This window comes from Leopardus geoffroyi, chromosome A1, assembly GCF_018350155.1.
Source record: "Leopardus geoffroyi isolate Oge1 chromosome A1, O.geoffroyi_Oge1_pat1.0, whole genome shotgun sequence".
Lineage (NCBI taxonomy): Eukaryota > Metazoa > Chordata > Mammalia > Carnivora > Felidae > Leopardus > Leopardus geoffroyi.
The window spans coordinates 42,636,116-42,654,150 of record NC_059326.1 but is presented as its reverse complement, the minus strand read 5'-3'; positions in this window follow the sequence as shown (position 1 = coordinate 42,654,150).

Below are 18,035 nucleotides of genomic sequence, written 5' to 3'. Positions count from 1 at the left end.
CTTGGTTGGTTGGGCATCTGATTTTGGCAGGTCATGTTCTCACAGTTAGTGGTTTGAGCCTCACATCAGGCTCTGTGCTGACAGCCCAGAGCCTGGAGCCTGCTTCCAATTCTGTGTCTCCCTCTCTCTGGCCCTTTCCCACTCACGCTCTGTCTTACTCTCTCTCTCAAAAATAAATGAACATTACTTTCAAAATCATTTTGGATTGAATTCTCATCTTAACATTTAGTGCCTTCCAATCCATGAATATTGTATATTGCTCCACTTACTTAGATATCCTTGGGGTGCCTGGGTGGCTCAGTCAGTTAAGCGTCCTACTTGGGCTCAGGTCATGATCTCACGGTTTGTGGGTTCAAGCCCCACGTCGGGCTCTGTGCTGACAGCTCAGAGCCTGGAGCCTGCTTCGGATTCTGTGTCTCCCTCTTTCTCTGCCCATCTGCTGTTAGCACTCTGTCTTTCTCTCAAAAATAAATAAACATTTAGATATCCTTAATTTCTCAGCATTTTTTGTTTAGCGATTTTGTTTTTTAGTTTTTGTTGAGGTGGTCCTCACATTTTTTGTTAATTTTTTCCTAATATTTTAAGGTTTATGATGCTATTATGTCTTAGTCAATTATTAAAATAATAACAACATCAACTCAAGAGCAACAGCAATAATAAAATACTAACAGACCTTCAGTTAGGCATTTGCTATAGAAAAATTTTTTAAGCTTATTTATTGATTTAGAAAGAGAGAGAGAGAGAGAGTGAGTACGAGCAGAGGAGGGACAGAGAGGGGGAGAGAGAGAGAGAGAGAGACAGAGAGAATCCCAAATAAGCTCCTCACTGCCAGCACAGAGCCAGAGGTGGGGCTTGAACTCACAAACCCTGAGATCATGACCTGAGCCAAAATACAGAGTTGGAAGCTTAACCAAGTGAGCCACCCAGGTGCCCCTAGAAATATTTTTTGATAATGGGTTATCTTATTTCTTTACCCTCCTTGGGGATGGATTATATGAAAAAAAATGAGAATAAAACATTTCATTTGCAAATAATGCAATTGAATAAACGAAGACAAATATTTCTAGAAGAAAATTGCTTTAGGAAAGCAAAAAAATAAAAAAAATAAAATTTATAGCAACAGACAAAATTGTATTATGAAAAGGCACTGGTTTATTTAATGGTCAAAAGACTAGTATTCTGGCCTATGCTGTTGCACTAATTAGCTATATGACCTTGGGCAAATTATGTAATCTCTTTTGTCTCTTGACTTCAATTTTCCACATCTAAAAAATAAAAAGGATAAGTTAAATGATCCTTTGGTTCCTCGCAGTTTTAAAGGCGCTCTATTTTCAAAGATCACTAAACCACAAAGTGAATATTGCTATTTAGAAGTTCAGGGAAATTATTGTATATTTTCCTTCTGTAGAGGTGGAGTGGCATCGTGGAAATATTTATGCTTTGAAGACCTGGTTTATGGCTTGAATTGTGCTCACCCATAAAAGATATACTGACGTCCTAGCTCCCAGTACCTTAGAATATGACCTTATTTGGAAATAGATTCACTGTAGGTGCAATTAGTTTGGTGAAGATGAAGTAATACTGGAGTAGGGTGGGCCCCTGATCCAATATGACTGGTATCCTTATAAGAAGACAGTCATGTACCTACAGAGACCCACAAGGAGAATGTCAAGTGAACAGAGAGGCAGAGATTGGAATTATGTAGTTGCAAGCGAAGGAACACGAAGATTATCAGCAAACCACCAAAATCTAGGAAGAGGCAAGGAAGAATTCCACTACAGATCTCAAAGGAAGCATAGCCCAACTGACACACTAATTTTCTACTTCCAGCCTCCAGAACTCTTAGTTTTCAGAACTCTTGAGAAAATCAAGCTAACCAGTTTGTGTTAGTTACAGCAGCCCTAGCAAACTAATCTTTATGGAATACAGATTTTTATATTAATTCTGTGGTTTCCAGTATATATGACTGTGGTACTTAACCTGTATGAGTTTTAGTCTCTTCCGATGCAAATTTTGGAGAGTGAAATCTACTTCATAGTTTTGTCTTGTGAATCAAATTAGAGAATCTATAAAAGTGACTCAAATACTCTCACACCATAGCAAGCATTCAACAATTTCATTCCTTATAATTTATATCACTGCTGTTTGAACTGTGGGAGAAATGTCATTAAATGTGGATCCCTTAGCCCCACCCCAATTTTACCAGCTAAAATTTCTGGGAGTATGTTTTATGAATTTATATTTTTAACTTGTTCCTAAGGTGATCTTTGTCTACTTCAGCCAGTCTACTTCTAGTTCTATTTTGGGGTGCCACTTATTTCAATAAGAATGGTTTCATTATTGATCTAAAAACTCCTTATATCTGTAATATGGAATTATTGCTTTCAAATTTAAAGCACTCTTAACAACTAGAATTGTTTTCTTGACTTTATTATCCCTTTCAAAGAAAATCTATCTTCCCCCTGGACAGTAGTTTGTATACATTATTTCGTAAACTGGGGTTTTCAACCAAAATTCTGAAGTTTGCATATCAAATAAAAATCTTAAAAAACAGTGTTTCAAAGTTTCTAATGGTCCATCAAAAGAACCAAGAACAGTTTATTTAAAAAGACTCTGAGGTGGGTGCCTGGATGGCTCAGTCGGTTAAGCCTCTGGCTCTTGGTTTCAGCTCACGTCAGGATCTCAAATTTCCTGAGTTTAAATCCTGCGTGGCCATATCTCACGTTCTGCACTGGCAGTGTGAAACCTTTTTGGGATCCTTTCTCTCCCTCTCTCTCTGCCCCTCCCCTGCTCGCTCTCTCTCTTTCTCTCTCTCTCTCTCAATATAAATAAATAAACTAAAAGAAAAAAAAGACTATGAGGGGCACCTGGGTGGCTCCATTGGTTGAATGTCCAACTCTTGATTTCAGCACAGGTCATTATCTTTCAGTTTGTGAGACTGAGCTCCTGGGTCACCGATCCTGCACTGACAGTGCAGAGCCTGCTTGGTGTTCTCTCTCTCCCTCCCTCTTTGCTGGTCCCTCACTCCCTCTCTCTTTCTCAGAATAAATAAATAAAACTTTTAAAAATAAATAAAAATCAAAAAGACTATGAAATAAATTTGGTTACATGCATTTTACAGATTTGAATTTGTAGCCTCATTGATATTTTCTCGGAAATTTTTGTACTGTCACAATAATCTTTATATTCTTAAAGGTTTTTATTAAAGTTTCTAAATTTTGTGGGTGTGTGTCTTGTTTAACTTTATCAGCTTAATAACTGATTCTATCTGAGGTGATGATGGGGGGTCAGTTCATTGTGCCTGTTATAAATTATATTTTTAGAATTTGTATTTTTATTGAATTATGGAAAAGCATATAAATGGCATAGACCCAAAAGCAATTTTTGAAAAGATGAAAGTTAGTGATAAAAACAGTCATATAAATATTACAGTCAAGACTTGTCATAAATAAGTAGTGAGATAGATGCCAATACTGATGTAGATTATGAGTCTGTGTGAGCTGGAGAAAATAAAACTGAATATGATAATTTTACACAAATAGACTAAAATGATTGAAAAGTCATAGGATTGGAAAGTGGGTTATATTACACTAGAAATTCATTAACTCAAGTTTCAATATGTTATAATTTATGAAAATTTATAATTTTCAAAGCAATTTTAATTTTGGTAGACTAATCACATTTTTTTCTAGAACAAATACTCAATATTAATTCCACTGTATTTTGACAAATTTATCATGGTTTAGGTACCAAAATTAAGGACATATCAAAATGTCCATAACAAACAAACAAAATATAAAGAGGAACTCATAAAATATTAGAAAAACACACAATCATATTAGAACACACTATTTCAATGCATTTATAATAAACGTTACCCTTGGAGAGAACACAGAATGGATAACTAGCAAAATTCCTTTATCAATGAAAATATAAATGGTAGCAGATACCACATTTTACATTTTAATTAGACCACTGATGTGCAGAATATGAATCAGCTCTTGGCATATAGGATTATGAGGTAGAAGCATTCAACGATTTATAGTTAATTCTCATTATTCCCAGATTCTATATTTGTGAATTAATCTACTTCTTAAAAGTTATTTGTGACCTCAAAATTAATACTTTTGGTTCTTTCTCGGTCATTTGTGAACATGTTCACAGCAGCAAAAAAGTTGGGTCACCTGGCATCCACATTTTCAGCTGAGCTGATAGGAGCCCCACCTTCTTGTTTCTGCTGTCACACAGAGATGGCTGGAAAATGGTAACAGTAGCTGGTAGTGAAGGAAAGTGCAAGAGGCTCCCACTCAGGGATGAGGACTGAATTCTAACGTTGGCACCTGCTCGTGGAGAGGTCTTAAGTCACTTAACATTCCCGAACCACATTTTCTCTTTTACACCAGAAAAAAACGAGAGAGAGAATCAACCAGGAGGAGTTGTTTTTAGGATTTAAGATTATGATCTATGTGAGTTATGTATATATCTATATGTTACATACTTCCCCTGGGACAATGGTCTCGTGTTTGTGAATTCAGTGTTTGGCAACTTTCTAGAAGATAACTACTGTGCATAACAAGAATTAACTGTACACATCTCCCACTGAAAAGCTGTAAGAAGGGAGAAAACACTTACACATACACTACTTTGTGATCAACATATAGATTGCAAAGATGTGTTGTATGGAGCAAGTATCTTCCAATTTAATATGGAAGGTTGGACACATGAGTTTTTACTTGTTCCCCAAACCCACTAAAATAATAGTTAAGAGATAAAAATGTAGATACATGGAAGGAGGAGAGAATAGACAAGATAGGTGCATACATTTTGGGAGATTGAAGGTATATGATTTGAAGTAATGGATTAGAGAAGAGAAGGCTGAAAGTATCAGGGCAATAAAGGCAAATCATCTTCCTTTCAGTAAGAGGTCCCCTCTCTAATCAACAAGATAGAAGGAACCTGAGTCCCTGGACAGTCTCTAGGAGAAAAGCTACTATTCATTTTGGACAGTCTTCTAGTCTGCTGGCTGTCTATGGAGAGGGGAAGAGCTGGCTGAAAGGAATAGTATCTCCAGGTCCCTTTCCCCATTCCAGCAGGAGACGGAAAGTTGATTCTCTTGAGAGACTGAATCAAAAATACTCTGAATAAGAGGAATTAGGACTTAGCTGAGGGCAGGGGTAAAGCACCACACTCAAATAGCAGATATTGACTAAAACTTTTAAACTTAAAACTGTACAATTCTAGTCTTTCTCTGGGTCTATATATCAGGCTTCTCATATAAAAAATTAGAAGACTCCTCTCTGAGGAAATGATAAACCAAAGAGTAAAATCGACAAAGGTTGATAGGTAGGTGTCTCTTAAGAAAATGGTAATCTACGATTTGATAAGAACCCTGTGAACACTAAGCTTTTAGTTAACTTTTTAACATTTACTTCTAAATTTAAAGTGGCAGCCAAGGAAAAAAAAATACCACAAACAGAGGATAACAAAGCAAACAAACAACATAGAAAGAGGAACTCATAAAATATTAGAAAAACACACAAAAAAACAATGTTTTTGATCTGAAATTAATATTACCCAGATTAGTTATCTAGTGATGATTGATAGATTATCTTAAAGTTTAGTGGCTTAAAACAACAATAAACCACTACACTAATAACAACAATGATAAATGGGTGATGGGAGTCAAGAGGTACAAACTTCTAGCTATAAAAATTAGCAGATCATTGGGATATAATGTACATCATGGCAGCTATAATTAATAATACTGTATTGCATGTTTGAAAGTAAGAGAGTAAATCTTTAAAGTTTTTACAAGAAAAAAAATTCCATACTTACATATGGGGATAATGTTAACTAAACTTATTGTGATGATCATTTCCCAATATATATAATTTGAATCATCATGTTGTACACCTGCAACTAATATAATAGCGTGTGTCACTTATATCTCAATTAAAAAATGAATGAAACTTCCAGCTGATTTCTAGTTCAAAATGGCAAAGAGGTCACACACCTGTCTCCTCATTTTCTCCATAAATACTAATGAAATAACACTCAAAAACTCAAAGAGTTCAGTGCTGAGAGTAGTAAGAGGGAATTCTTCGATATAACAGAGAATCTGGAAAAAAAATAAACATTGGCTATCTTCCACAGTTTCTTTGGGTTAGGAGTTTGGGAACAGTTTAGCAATGTGGTTCTGGCGCAGGATTTCTCATGGTGTAACAGTTAAGATGTCTGAAACTTCAATCTTCTAAAAGCTTGAATGAGGCTACAAGACTGCTTCACTTGGTTGGCAGGTGGGTGTTAACTTTTGACAAGAAGCCTCAGTTTCTCCCCCTGTAGGTTCTCTCCCTAGGGCTCCTTGAATGTCCTTATGACACTGGTGGCTGGTGTCCCCCAGAGCAAGTAGTCCAAGAGAAGCCAACACAGAAACTACAAGGTCTTTTAAGGCATAGCCTCAAAAGTCATAAAGTCACTTCCTCACAGTATTGTATTTGTCATACTGGCTAATCATTATTCATTGTAGAGAGGTCTACATAAGGGTATGGATACCAGAAGACAAGGATCATCAGAGTTAATTTTGGAGAATGTCTACTGTATCATCTGTAAGAGAAAAAAGTAAATATCAAGTTAAAGAAAAAAGGACAGCATACTCCAAAAAGGAACTCTCTAAAAATAAATTATTAGAAATTAAAATTTAATGCAAATACTAAGAGTCCAATGGAAATTTTAAAATAAATTTCAGGAATTAAAATTTTAAAACATTTCCCAATGTTAGAACTAAAAGGAAAATAATTGGAAAGTTTGAAATACATGAGTATTGCGACAAATCGTCTAGAAAGCTGCCTAACAAGAATTCCTCCCATCTCTGTATATTCGTGAAACTCCTTTTGTCATGTTATGGAGTCCACTTCCACTCACTTTGAATATAGGCTGGCTCTGAGATTTGCTTCGATCAACAGAATTTGGGAGCAGGAAGATCAAGAATAGGAAGGTGGGGGAAAATCAATTTCCAAGCTGGCTATTGATTTTCAATTAATAAAACATTCAGTTGCTTGTTTATGTAAGACATTCTGAAGAGGGTATGAAACTACCCATATGCCCACAGGCATATGAAAATGTCACATGATGTGCAATATTGGGAGAAGTAAGAGCAAGTATTTATCTGCTATCTCCTCCTCACATACTATCTTTTAGGGCTTGAAGTTCACCTCATGAAGTATGAACTTTCCTACAATCCTAGGTTGTTATTGATGCCACTGGACAGTAGTTACTAGGGAAGTCAGAGCCCACCACCAGCACTGCTACCCAGCAAGGAGGTTCTTTATTTGACCCTGAAATAGTGAGCTATGAGAATATCTAGGCATTCAATAGGGCAAGACTCGACTGCTGCAGATGATTTGCTGTCTCCACAGCAGGTGCAGTGAAGGCCAGGCTATCACTTCTAGGACCCCTGAGACAGCTAGTGGTGTTAGGAGATTAGGGGGACAATAGTGGCAGCTAAGTATCTCCATTTTGTAAGATCTCAGTTCGAGAGGCAAATGGGACTTAGCAAATTTGTTGGGAGTTCACATAAATTAGGTTTCATCCCTTGTACCACTCAGATTTGCTCACATTCTCCATTAACAATATGAAAGTAAGATTGCCATGCTACTTCACCAAGAATGGAGGTACGAATCCAGTCACTCAGCTGGTTGATTCTAAAAAGTATGTCAGAGGGTTAGCAAACTATGCTATAGTTGCTATTGCTGCAGCTGCTCCCAAGCTTTCATTGATATTCCTCTTCCAAATTCTAGATTCATCACCCCATTCTGTTTTGACCAGTATTTCACCTTGCCTAGTGAAGTAATGAAGTGACTGAGATCTTCATATGTGAAGGTTCTGAGTGTGGCTTTCTTGCTTGTGTCTGGCTGAATTTGCTGCATATACACAACAAGTAATGTCACTTTGAAATTCATCCATTCCATACATCTTCCTTCCTGCACCTATTGTGCAGAAGTACCTCCAGCTTCTCTTGGTACTCAGGGTTAACAATACCAGGCAATCGAGTAATTCTTTCTTTGCCTGTTAATCCCCTGGAATAAGAAACCCTCTTATAGTTTCCTCTGGTGGAAATCACTCCCATACTAAACAGAACCTCTGTTTCAGCAACTATATATGTATTTTAGAGAAAGCCTGTACAAATTCTATAAGTTGATTACTGGAAGCTATGACAAGGGAATCAATTCTATTTCTTATTCTTGTTGCCCAAAACTTTCAAGGATACAGCTCCACATATCAGCTCATGTACCATCTCCAAGAGGACAGTGCATTCAAATTCATATTTTCCAAAATGGCCACAATACTATCTTCCATTCACCAATGTTCTTCTAAAATGTAACCTTGCCAGTCCCACCTCAGAAGGTGGGGTGCCCACCTCCTTCAATTTTATGGATCTGAATCAGCTTTAGTGAGTACTTTGACCAAAAATAGGGTCATTGGTGATATTATAGGCTAAATTATAAAAAGTGTTGAAGTTCCCACATGTGTCTTTTAGAACACCTGGTGTGAGAATGCTCCCTTCTCAAACCTAGACACCAAGCCCAAGCTATGAACCTCAGCTGAGCTCCTGACATCAGCAGTTAGTCATGTGAGTGAGCTATCAGTCCCATCAAGCCTTCTATACCCCAACTACAAGTCAGCCCCAATATGTGACTTAAGCTCTCTACAAACCTCCAATGAGGACATTCCAGGTGAGCTTAGTCAACCAATAGAAGAGTGAGGAATAATTTATTTAAAACACTTAGTTTAAGGGTGGTTATAGCAACAGCTGGCCAGAATAGTGCCCCAAACTCTTCAAGGTGGTAACACCAAGTTGATAACTGAGTTGAGACTTCAATAGGCCATTTCATCATTCTATGGGAACAATCATTTTGAATAACAGAAAACATTGCAAGATAAAAAAATCTCATGGTAATACACCCATTGTCATAAGTCATTCCCATTATATACGCCCCCTTAGAGACATTGCTGGGTAGAATATTGTGTTATTGGATCAGGGATTCTAAAGGTCATGGCCATCAAATGGTGAAGTTGGCAGTAGTAGGGAAGGCAAACCTCTATCCACAATGTGTATAAATTTCAGTGAACGGAATCTCTGTTCCCTCCAACATAGAAGGTACACAATATAATCTACCCAAACTAGCTGATTTCCCTGATAACAATGCCATATTGAAAAGCTAGCACTGTTCTTTACTTTAGGGGTTGGATATTCTGCCATAGCTAATTTAACCTCAGTAACAGGCAACCTACAATTTTTGACAAATACATAGCTTCCAGCCATGCCACCACCATAGCTATCCTATTCATAGGGCCATTTTGTGGGTGTTGGGGTGGCTGAGGAAAGCTAACATGCACAGTATAGGTCATATGTTACCTAGTTTTTGAAAGCCTGTTCTTCAGTAAAAACACACTGGTAGGCATGTATCAGACAAAAATCCTCATGCTTTATGCTCTCTCCCATAAGTCCATCCCATATAACTCTTCTCTAGACATCCTTCTCCCGAGTCTTCCATTCTTATTCCCTTCCAGTCATTATCCACTATACAGCATTTTATGTATAGCCATATATTAGATGACACTTCCATATGAAATGGATGACTGAGTACTTTGCTCACAACTTTGTCCCCTGGCATGATTAATTTTACTAGTATCTTTCAGGGCCACCTATAAATGGGGGTATAACATGGCAGCAGCTTTTCTCCTGATAATTCCAACACAGTGTGGTGGTGTTTCAGTGAGCCAGGCCTAAATCTTTTCTTCCTTCATCAATTGGTCAAAAGTTACCCTCCATAAGGACATAGTTGTGAGTAGAAGGATAAACATCAGATAAACAAAAGTAAGTGACAAGGGAGTCTGGGCCATCTGTTCATTTAATTTACTTGTGCTTTCTGAAATCTGCTTCAGCCTACTCTTAAATGTGTCACTTCTATTAAATATTTGATTGCTATAGCACCTGCCTAACCTTAGGACTAGCTGAATTCAAAATAAGTTACTTCATGGTGGAAAGTTCTGGTTATATAATCTCTTGGTGTTCTTTGGTCACGTCTGCAGACAAAAGCAATTGCTTAGATAAAAGCAGTTTTTGGCATGTGCAGACAAACTATACTTTTCAAACAGAGGATAATTCTGTCATGGTGTGTGTGGCTTTGCTCCAGGACCCTTTGTGATTATTCCATATCCAGAGATCCAACACAGCATTCATATCACAGATTCCTCTAGCATACTTCGGTCAATGGATGAAATGGCTACAACAGCAGGGCAGTCTGCACTGAAGACCGGATCTTTGAACTTCATTCAATACTGACAGCATTCAGAAACTTCTGATCAATGGTTTGGAGCTATATTCTCAAATGCTGTGTGTGTTGTATCAATAATGCAAAGAGATTTATCAAGTACGATGGCTCTTTGTTAGTGATATATAGTTCTGTGAGCAGCAACAACTTTAATTTAATGCAGGATATCCTGAATGCCCCAGATCTCTAAACCCCTAAAAATGCCCCTAACAGGTCTCTGGTTCATATGGGTTTATTATTTCACTGTCATTATTTCACTGTCATGACTCTCACTTGGCTATATGACACCTGTTGAGGCTATAAAAACAAAACCAAAAAACAAATAGAACTCCAAAAACTTTCTGGCAATTCTACCAATCCTATAATCAGATCTTTGGTCTGATTTTCAATAGAATCTGTCTAGTGACTGCAGAGGATAAAAGTCTTTTTCAAATCTACCAGAGAAGCTCTTTGGCTTTGACAGGCTACCTTAAGTTGACAATTTACTTTTAACAAAGTCTACAAGGCATTAAAAAGGTCATATTACCTGATTAAATGTTCAGCATTGGCCTTGTACTGATCAACTGCACTTGCCATACACTTGCACCTTATGTGAAATGTGACTGATGTCATTGAGTGCAAAGTGTTATCAATATCCCACTTATCACAAGAAGCACGGTCCTACTTTATTCAAATAGTGTTAAGTCTACAGCCTCAAGAACCATCCTGCAGATTGACTTTTTTAGGGCCAGGGCCAGTCAATTGTTTCAGCCCAAGTTCCTCTGAAATTGTGGCTTTAACTAAGGCTTGCATATCAATGCATTGTTGGTGGGTGAAACCCCAGCTGGTGAGAGTGAGGTGAAAATAAATGTGGAGCAAGGGTGGAGAGAAAGCAAATGCAATGTTTGTCATGAACCTGGTCTAGTCTCACAAGGTATCGTATGTGGGTGGACTTGGACTTTGGAGCTACTGCAACTCTTACTGCAGTGGAATAATGGAGACCGCCTCATTCTGAACCCAGGACAGAGAGATGGGGCAGCGAGCAATGGTAGAGGTTTAGTGATAAGGCAACATCCTGGATTGGTCAAACCACAGAGAAGACACTATGGGAAACTAGTGAATTGGTCCCAATGACATAAATTATAAAGCATAAATTCTGAACACTGCTCTTGAAATTATATTTTGTTTTTTAGATTAATCACGCTCATTAATGTTAGTAATTAGTATCATTTTCTTCAGGTATTTTGTATACCAGACATTTGCAAGAATTTTCTTTAATCTTTACTGTAAGTATCATATAAAATCTCCACTTTAGAGATGCCATAACTGAAAGTAAGAGACATGAAATAATGCCCCATTATCAGATAATTAGAGTTTGTGATTCCAACCTAGTTCTGAGTCTGAATCCCATGTTTGCTTTTACTATACTGTGACAACTCGGTAAAATCAAATTGCTGTTTGTCCATTGCTTTACAGTATAAAAAAGTCATGAATTTTGTCCCCTTTAAAACTTACAGAATGATATAGATTATTACTCTTATTATACAATCAAGAAATCTGAAGCTCAGAGAAGGTAAACATTGTACCTAAGTTCACATTCCTGGAGGGCATAAAGTTAAGGAAATATTTGCATCATCAATATGAAAATTCAGTAAACCATCACAAGAACTCCAAGAAACACAGAAATACTTTAAAAATGTGGCTCAACTTTACATTATGTATCACATTTGTCAATGTTCACTGCACATCTGCCTGCTAATTTGATTATTTTTCCCCCTTGAAAAAGGAAGACAAAATTCTATGAAGAAGGGCCATAATGTGGACTCCACTTAGAAAACATTTCTACTAATGGAAAAACAGAAAAATACAGTAACTCATAATGTTTAAGAATTTCTGTAAATCTTTTCCAGTAATTGATCAGTTTGCTTTTCCTGAATTGATAGAACATTCTAGCAGTCCTAGGATAGTCTGTGCCATTTATATAGGTGCTTTTAGGGTTCATAGTGAGGCTCTCAAGTATGAATATGTGCAGCAGAGGAAGACAGACCTGGGATCTAAAACTTCATACAGCCTTTTATAACTGTGAGACCTAGGTGAAGTTAGGGAATCTTTCCCACATCAATTTTCTAGTATGGAAAATGGAGATTTCTAACTGATGTGTAAAATATATGATTTTCAGTGAGCTCAGTAGATGCCCAGTTCCAGATTCCTTAATACCTGGCAGTCCTATGGCTTAATTTCAATACCTTAAATTCCTATTTTATTATGTATATATTTCAGGAAAGGTAGGGTATTTATTCATTTTACTATCCCTCTTGTATAGTCCTATAAAGTTGGACACTAATAAGGTTAATTTTCAGTTGCTAATTAATCTGAAAATGCTAAATACCCACGTGAATTAAATCCTTGTTTTCATCATGAGTCACTCACTAAAAATGAAGAGCTATTTAAGGTGGTGTAAAACACTGATTAATTATCTATCAAAAATAAGAGTTCAGGCATATTCAAATTCTTTGCATTGCAATAGCAGACAGTGTTTAACTTCTATCACTAAGTCATTTTAGGATTGAGGATGTGGAAAAATGAGCTCCCAACTGTGAGAAAGGGGTAACATGACACAAGAGAATGACCCTCTTCCCCATTTTTGTGACAGCATGCAAAGTGTGTTGCTGTGAAGTGAACAAACAAAATCACATATGGGGAGAGGCAACAGCTGTCTCCATAAAGTCTTTGGCCTCCCGCTGCCCTCCGTCCTAGAGGCAGACGAGGTGGTTGATGCCTGCCCACCATGCTATACTTTATTGCTTCATTGACTGTGTTGCAAATGCTGACGACAGTTTACCAGCCGCAAAGAAATTATTTGATTTACTCAAGTTCTTTTGCTACCATTCCAGAGTCTTGCATGTCCTTGGTTAAATGGTGCCCTTGTAAAATTGCAAGGCAAAAAATAAACTGTTTTCCCCTTAACCAAATAGATATAGTGCTGTGATGTGAAATTACTGAAAAAAAAATGTGATTTGGGGAAATTACAGTTCCTTGTTTAGTATGTATTTTGCATGCCCTACAGCCTTCCCTAACCAGTAGCTCCCAATTTCATTTAAATTGTAATGATTTCCTTTAAGGACAATTAAGTTGCCTAAGAGCAGTGCATGCATACTAATGCGGCAGAGGCAAGACTCAGTGTAGAAGAGAGTAATAACTGTTTATTAATATGATAATTAAGTGTTAATGCTTAGCAACCTAATGATATCTGTTAAATAACTTACATTTTGGAACCAAATCCTGGCAAATGGAATTCTATTAAAAAATAACAAAATGCAGTGAATATAAAAATAAATGATGCTAATCTGCCATTAAATCACATATATTTTCTGATTTGCATCTCAGATGAGAGAAGTCCTCTATTCTCTCTTTTCTACCAAATGTGTGAAACCAACATAATTATCCATGCCCATTTTAGAGTTTTTTTGGCTTGTGGATGTTTAGATATATTCAAAAGGAAGAAGTAATAAAAAGTGGAGATGAAGATAAATACCATTTTAGAATATTCTTTTCAAACCTATCCTTTCAAAAGTATACATTTCTTAGGGTTTTACCAGATTCTAAAATAAGAAAATAAAACACCCAAAATGTGACATCCAAAATTTTAATACTTTCTATGGGTCCTCATTCTCCAGTTTCAAATCATCTTTCATTTTTGCATAGACTATTCCATAAATAATGAATATTTCCAATATCCCCAGTGTTATCGGAATTATTTTCTCTTTTTAAACCTGACTTTAAAATTGTTAAACGCGTATCTTTAATTCTTCATTATCAGTACACTTTTAGTGACGTACACACTTGAGAGTGTAGCCATCCATTCTTAAATTAACAGTTTTAATCAATGTTAAATACTGGGAAAACAAGTAGAAATTGTCATTGTTCTTGCAAAATGGGTAACAAGGAAAATTTGTTCTACAACTGTAGGTCACTCTTCTATATAAATAAAATTAACAAACCTCTTAGGAGTTGCTTCCTTTTGGAGTTGTCAAACTACTTCTTAGGTAATAATGAGACACACCATTAACTTATCTATCTATCTATTTATTTATTTATTTTCTTTTCAAATTTTTATTTATATTCTAGTTAGTTAACATACAGTGCAATATTGGTTTCAGGAGTAGGATTCAATGATTCATCACTTACATGCCACACCCAGAAACAACACTATCTTATCCATTGAGTGTTCTTTGGTCTTTGATCTAAAATCTGAACCCAAGAATCAAAGAAAGAAAATATCCCATCCAAAGCCAGAGTCCTGAAATTCCATTCTTTCTTGCTCTCTCTCAGATTGCACTCTCTGCTTTCACTGCTGTTCAGTGGTAAAGCATATACAAACTAACTGTAAAATCCTTTGAAAGAGGATAAAAAGCCGGGTGAACTTCTTACCTGAGAGTGACATGTATGAATGTTGACAGAAGTAAGGAGAAGTCAAATGCTTTTAGCTGATCAAACAAAAATGAGAACTAGGAACACTCATTGGATTTAATCACAAAAAACTCCTTGATGGCCTTTAAAGGGCAATATCTCTACAGTATTAGGAGCTAGGTCAAGATTACAATGGTTTGGGGGCTTCTTGGTGGCTCAGTCGGTTAAGCATCCATCTCTTGACTCTTCATTTCAGCTCAGGTCATGATCTCAAGGTTCATGGGATCAAGCCTCACATTGGGCTCTGCACTGACAGTGAGAAACCTGCTTGGGATTCTCTCTCTCCCCCTCTCTCTCTGTCCCTGTCCTGCTCTCTCTCAACATAAATAAATAAATATATATTTTTAAAAAGCTCACAATGGTCTGAAGTGTGAACTGCATTAAAGTACCATAAAATCAAAACAAAAAATAATTTTCAGATGGCACTTACAGATGGCAGCTACACTTGCTGGGAGTAGCATAATGTATAGAATTGTCAAATCACCATGTTGTACACCTGAAACTAATGTGACATTGCGTGTCAACTATACTTCAATTAAAAAAGTATAATTTTCACAAAGCTTGGCTATAAAGGGAGGAAGAGATAGAATGTGTTAGTTAAAGAAAGAATATAAAATTGAGGACTGTTTTAAAGATAGAGTATATGTTTACTTATATATGTTTAGATGTTAAAGAAATTGAGATTGCAAATTAACAGGAAAGGAGTAAAGAATAACTTCACAAGTTCTCTGAAAAAGTTGGAGGAGATGATACTCAGAGCACAACTATAGATATTGGCCTTGAATCCTAACCAGGAGCACTTATGAAGTGGTTGTATTTATATTTGTGAAGGCAGGAATCTCTTACCAAATCACCTGTAATTTCTCAGTGAAATAAAATAAAAAGCACTGCTATTTAATCTTTTCTTTACTACAAGTAGTTTTATAGTTGGTGTATTTCTCTTCACAACATTAGATAGTGGAGTTTTCAAAATATAGCCTTTCACGGCACACGTGTTATTATTCTCCTTTAGTGTGCAGACCTCTCAACCTCGAAGGTTGTAGCTGATATAGTCTTTCCTGTCTCCAACTTCTGGCTCAAGTTATTGTCTTGTGTCTCTCTTTGGATCTCTAGGGTAGTGAGGAATTCTTTCCTATTTGGCCCCAGGTTCATCCCTTTGGCTTCTGGTCAAAATTAGACTGGTATACTGCCCAAACTTGGCTGATATCCATAACAGTAAGCGGAGAAGACCTCTATCTCTTGGCTAACTCTCTTATTCAGACAATGGCATAGGTTCTGCTCTTTCCATTAAAGTATGCTAGATACTCTGTTTTTCTACTTTTTCTGCCTGACTTTTGCTATTCCTGTGTCTTACCTTTTATAAAGTGTAATCAAGAAAAAAAATGCAGACAGAATAAGAAGATTGTTTTTGTTGTGTTAGTAGCCCTTTACGTTGAAGAGTTTGGACTTTCATTAACATTCCAAGATCTTGGAAGGCTCTTGTTACCTAATACAAGTGTCCTGAGCAACAAGTAAGGGAATAGGATCCACAGCTCTAGAAGAAGAGATTAATAGTTTAATTTGGAGTCAACATTTTGACTCTCTTATTTGATTTTATGACTGAATAGAGTAGAATTTGTATATAAGGGCTAGTCATGTGATAGTAGTAAAAATAACACATTCCAAACATGTTTCTAAGCAAAGTTCTGCAGGGCGTCAAACTCAAGTCAGGAAAAGCTAGAACATTTAGAGGTCTGAATGGAAATACAGCACATTACCAAATTTTCCTTGTTAACCTAATGAACAAACATGAGTCATGGTTGGGGGTTGGGTAAATTGGTATCCAACAGTGAGTTTACTAAGAGATTCTAAGTGTGCACAAGAAATTTCTCCCTCAATGCCAGATGTTTATATTTATTGTACTTTGCTTAATCAGATTTCCTAATACAACTGCGTCAGAGTGCTTATAAGAGCACTTACATTTTGAAAATTGTTTGGCAGTAGAATCTTGCCTAAAATTCAGGCTTAAAATGCCACTATCACCCTTAAATGAAAGAAAATTTCTAAAATGCTCAATAATACACAAATTTTAAAAAAATCTAAATTTTAGATGAGAGAAGCTGGGCACTAGAGGGAGTAGATTAGGCAAAATCCTGAGGCAAAATGATAGAAATGAAATAAAGAAATACCGGATGTTGAAGGAATTTGCCCACACCAAGCTGACGGTGGCTCAGCTGTGAGCTATTAGTTAGGCCGAGCCGGCAGGTGCTCCTTGTAAGTTTCCCCACACAGGATAGTGTTTGGTAAACCCCACCTCCGGGCCTCCATCCCAGGTGTAGTGAATGGAATCTAGGGGCGGGGCACTCCTTACAACTAGGCTCCAATCAGGAACTGAGAAAGGGAAAGGAAGCAGAAGTGGGTGGGTGGGATTGCAGGCACTGGAGAGCTTTATCTTGACTTTGAAAAGGGAGACTTCAGTCTTTGGAAGCTTGAATCCCAGATCTTCAGGAGCCTCTGTTATCATTGCTTCCTTGGTAAGGTGAGTGGGCTTTGTTTTTGCCTTCTGTCTTTTGCCTCCTTTTATAGTATTTCTCTAATTTTGAAGCAAGCTCTCTGCAAGGAAAGCACTGATTGGTGTGATGGCAGAGGGCTTGCCATGTTTTTCTCTAACCCTTAGTATTACTTGAAGTGGAGACGCTAATTCCTAAGACACAGTGCTGTGGTTAATATTTACTAAAACAGCAATACAGACATAGCTGGCATAGTGCACTGTGCATAATGAAAACTCACTAAAGAAGAACTATTAATGCTTGTGAATTTGTAGCTGCTAATGACATATTTTAGTCATTTTCATGACTTTTCTCTGTGAATATGAATTGCATTGTCTTTTCCCTGAAAATATTTAAGAATGTGATTATCATAGCTGCTACAGCTGTTTTTCCTACTATTACAATTTTTCAGTCGTCAATGTGACTAAATTTTATAGAACGAAATGCTTAAGATGGTGCATAACCATAATTAAGAAATCTTTCTTTGATCAATAGGAAAAACTGTAAGGTATGGTTGACAAAACCTAGAATGTCCAAAAAGCACCTGGAAAATTTGGTAAAGAACACCAGTCCCTCTCTGAGTTTCTGATTTGGGCCTTGGAGTAATTTACACAGAACCCACAGTTCCCCAATTCTATACTTGGGAAATCAATCCTTGCCTATGAATTGTCGAGAAATTAAAATATCTTCGTCTGTCTGAGTCAGCTATTTCTGGTTGAGCCAT